The sequence below is a fragment of the Solanum pennellii genome, chromosome 11, assembly GCF_001406875.1.
Source record: "Solanum pennellii chromosome 11, SPENNV200".
NCBI lineage: Eukaryota > Viridiplantae > Streptophyta > Magnoliopsida > Solanales > Solanaceae > Solanum > Solanum pennellii.
In genome coordinates this window covers 45869464-45874353 of record NC_028647.1, presented here as the reverse complement: position 1 = coordinate 45874353, position 4890 = coordinate 45869464, and positions in this window count along the sequence as shown.

Here is a 4890-nt window from a genome sequence, read left to right as displayed (position 1 = left end):
TATATATATATATATATATATATATACACACACACACACACACATTTCGGGAGTAGTATTGAGCACTGATGTGGGGATGCGAGTTGAGATAACTCAAGTCTTCATGTAAAGCATGTAGCTATTATGGGTAGAAAAGAGTCATACTTTTTTATGTGAACCCTCTTCATAGTTTACTAGTGGATCCATTAGGCAGTTCAGGTCCTATACTCTGGCAAAGTTAGGATGGTCGGGCAGCGTGGGCCGAGTAACGTTGTATCATCACTGTAGCTCTTAAGTGATGGTTGTCGGTTAGAGAATCTCCCACCGAGTAATGTATTTTCACATATATCAGTCATTGTATTTTCATACACGACAGTATTGTATTCTCATATACATCAGTTTTGTATTTTATATACATCTCAGACATTATTGTAGACTTGTATATATATATACTTAGAGATTTAAGCATGTTTTCAGTCAACATTTCTTTATATTTCATTTATTTTAACTGTGTATATTGAATAAGAGTTAGTAAATCATGAGTTGAGCAGAGTCAAGACAAGTATTTATTCTTACGCCCTTTCAAGCCTAAGTTTTGTTAGTTCTCCAACTCGCATACTCGTATATTCAATGTACTGATGCCAGTTGGCCTGCATCATTTTATGATGCAGACACAGGTAACCCGGATCAGCACGCGGCATTTCGTTGATCCAGACTGAGCTTCAGAGTCAATGGTGAGCCTCTTTGCTTTCTGAAGGACATCCATTTCATTTACTTTAAGTAGTTTAGTTTTAGGATGCTATGGTGTTTGTCCCAACTTTCCTCTTCAGTCAGTTTAGAGGCTTCGTGGACAGTAGAAATTCTGTTTAGAGTTTTTTTTTTGTAGTTATTGAGACTTAAGTGCAATTTTGGCCAGATTTATGACATGAAGTATTTCTTCTAAATATGTTTTATTCTTGCTTAAGTTGAGTTTAGTCTTCCGCTAAGTTAAGTAAGTCAGGCAGAGGGTTCGCTTGGCGACCAGTAGTGGTCTTCGAGTGCCAGTCCCGCCCGGGGTGTAGGCTTGGGGCGTGGTAGAAGATATAAAAAAATGCACCAAGGTTCTCTTTATTCTTATGCTCTTAACCATATAAAGTGAAAATTTAAAACAAAGAGTTACCAAAAAGAAAAAAAGACATCCTTTTTTTAGAAGGACAAAAAAACAAGAAAAGAAATTGAAACGAAATAAGTGCTTAATAAAAACACATTTCATTCCATGATAAACATATTGAAATATAAATTCAAATCAAATATAGTATAAACATAATTATTAATATTACAAACTTAACACTATAAGTTTCAGATTAAGTGATTGAATTTTAATCAAAGAAAGAAAGTTCTATTCATTGGATCCAGATGGCCATTCATCGGAATCAGACGAAGAATGATTTATAACTCTCAGAGGCGCAAATGCACTTCCAATGGTTTGATACGAAAATTCATAATCGAGCATCTTTTATATGCTCATTATTCTTTAAATTTCTTCATCTGGAGCTTCCAAGGCCTTCCACAGATTTTTAAGGTCTAAGGAAATGAGTTTTTTTCAATTGGAGGTTCTTTCCTCTATGCTAGAAGTATTTCTCCATATTTTTTTTCTTCTTTGAGTGAAAACTCCAATCATTCATATTAATCTCATCAATACTTACATTTTGATGAGAAATAACAATGTGGTTTGGAGCATCAGTATCAGTCGAAGGATTTTCTCTCAAAAATCTATTCATAATAGACTCAATGGAAGGGTGTCTACATGAATATGATTTATTTTTAGGAGAAAAAACTACAATAGCAAAATCAGCACCACACAAAGTGTAAAGCTCAGTTGCCTTTAAAGAGTCCACCATGTCGTTTGAGAATGTTACTTGTAAATTGCTTGATTTTGAATTTTCTCCATTTAAACTCTTCTTCGGCCATTAGGTCTTCTCATGGCAAAACTCTTATTTTGAGAGTGTAAGAAAATGTGATGTTGTGTTTCTCTTCTAAAGATGTATTTATAGATATAAAATCATCAAAATATTTGTTGAAAATGATAACAAATGACAAAAAAGTAAAAATATTTATGATGTTTCATTTTTTCGGTAGATTTGAACAAAGATCATTTTATATTAATGAAATTTCTCTTTTTGGTTCATCGTATTGATAGTCAACGTGTAAAGATAGTAATGATCCTTTTATATTAATGAAATTTCTCTTTTTGGTTCATCGTATTGATAGTCAACGTGTAAAGATAGTAATTACAAACGACATATATTTTAGTTAGATTATATTATTGGATTAATAAAAATAATTGCAGTGTCATTGTTTTGTAACATATGTTTTAGTATGTTAATATGTAAATTGATGATAGTTTCCGAGGTAGTTATTTTTTATAGAGTTTTTATAATTTCTAAATTTTGTCTTGTTCAATTATGTATATTTCCTAATAAAGTCATGGTTAATAAAGACATTCCACTATTATTAACAATATGAAAATAGTTGCTATCTAACTTATATTTAACAACCAAAAAATTTAAGCACCACTATTTACAATTTTAAGTTAGTTGTGTGTATTCTAGAGCATTGCTAAACTCGTAAAATATACTTGTAACTTATGACAAGTTAAAGAATATAGTAGTAGAAAATCCTAATGCAATTTAACTTGTATAAACAACTTAAGAATATTCTCGAGCACTTTATAATTCATTTTTAATTCTTAATATGATATATTAAATTTTGTGTCTCCTTTTTTCATTATCCAACCATCTTATACTTTATATGATGCATTATGAAATAATACATAATAACAATAATCCAAGAGAGTATAAATTTAAATTTTGTATATACTTCAATTTCATAATAGCATCTATCTAAATTTGCGACTTGAAATCACTTTAGTGAAACTCATCCATATCCCCTTTTCAGTATTTTTTGTCATTTATTTGTGTAGGTTACTAACTTTTTTCAGTAATTCTTCTTCTTTTATCTGTAGATATCTATATTTCTATTACTTTCATAACATGTTTCTTGATTAATAATTTCTACACGTATAAGAAATATACAAAGATAACTTGACATATCGAAAAATCTAGAGAGAGTATTTTTACTTGAGGAGTTACCTCTTCAAGAGGCCCTTTCAAGAACTTATCATAATCTAGACAGAGAATTGTTACTTGAGCATTATATTAAATATTTTTTGAGTGGTATTGAGCACCGATATTGCCACGACTCGAGTCTATCCCCTGGACGTGGCCGGCACTCAAGAACCATTGTTGGTCTCCAAGAGAACCCTCATCCTAGCTGACTACAGCGAAAAACTAACTTAAGCATTCAAAAGCTTTAAAAAGATTAAAAATCATGAAAACTCAATTACAAAGCTCTAACTCAAAAGAAAACTCTGAATAATATAATATATTCAAATAGCCATAGAATAGGCAACTTTAGTCTTTAAAACATTTAATAAAATAAATGATTAATACAGACTCCTCATTTATACTGACTATTTATGAAGCCTCTAGCTGATAAACATGGAAGTTGGTACAAGACCCACGACCTCCTAACTAAATTGAAAAGTAAATGAAATCCTCCGGAAGCAAGGAGGCTCATCATAGCTAACTCAAATCTCGAGATGTATCAATGAAGCTCTTGTTGAAGACCCTGAATATCTGTGTCACATCATCAAACGATGCAGGCCAAATGACTCAGTACGTGGAATGTACGAGCATGTAAAGGGAATTCTAAAGTATAACATAAGCTTGAAAATTGAATAAAAAGGAAACATACTTACCTCTTTCCAAACTCATTCAACTCAAATAACTTAAGAATAAGATACTCAACTCAAGGATTAGATAGTAAACTTCAACGATATGATACTCGAGTGAATGAAGCAGATATTAACTCAAGATACTCAACTTAAAGTACTTAACTCAAAATACTCAAATTGATACTTAAGTAAACTTATTTCAATATAAAGCAGTTTAAAACAAGTGCAATATAAAGAAAATTTGTTTAAAAACGCGATGTCAACTCTGTGTATATAACAATAATACAACATAACTCTGAAATCTATATGAAAATACAATTAACTTCTGTGTATAAAAATACAATAACATCTGCGGGACTTTCTCTAACCGACAACCATCACTTAAGAGCTATAATGATGATACAACGTTACTCAGCCCACACTGCCAGACCCTCCTAACCTTGCCAGGGTATAGGACATGAACTGCCTAATGAATCCACTAATATACTATGAAAAGGGGTTCATCTAAAAAGTATGACCCTCTTCTACCCGTTATAGCTACATGGTTTACATGGAGACTTGAGTTAATATGAACTCGCTTCCCCATATTGTTGCTTAATACTACTCCCAAAAATATATATTGGCTCTTATGTTCTTAAAACATATTGATTCTATGGTTTAAGATTAGTGCTCAAAACATAGCTTTAAAAGCTCTCATGGAAATTATAGTTTCCTCTTTATTCTACTAAAACTAGCCATAGGCTCTGTGGAAGTCTAGCTTCCTTTCTTTCTCAAAAGTTTTCAAACATTTTATTTAAACTCTTAGGGACTACTTAGTTTTCTAATAACTCTTGAGAAGTGAACTCAACTTGATACTCTTTGCTTACTTCAAACTTAACTCTTAGGGAATACTTAGTTCCCTTATAGCTTTTGAGAATTTAGCTCAACTCTTTTCTAGAACCTTAAAACAAAGTTAAAAAGTTTGTTTAAGACTCTTGAATACTTTAGGAACTTACTTTGACTTGCTTCATAACTTTTAAACTTGACTCTTAACTTCCCTTGAATTGGAGTATGGGTTCAAGGTTCATGATCTCATGTTTATGGATGATTTCATGATTTCCAACATGGAGGGTTCATGTGGAATTATGAGCATGAAC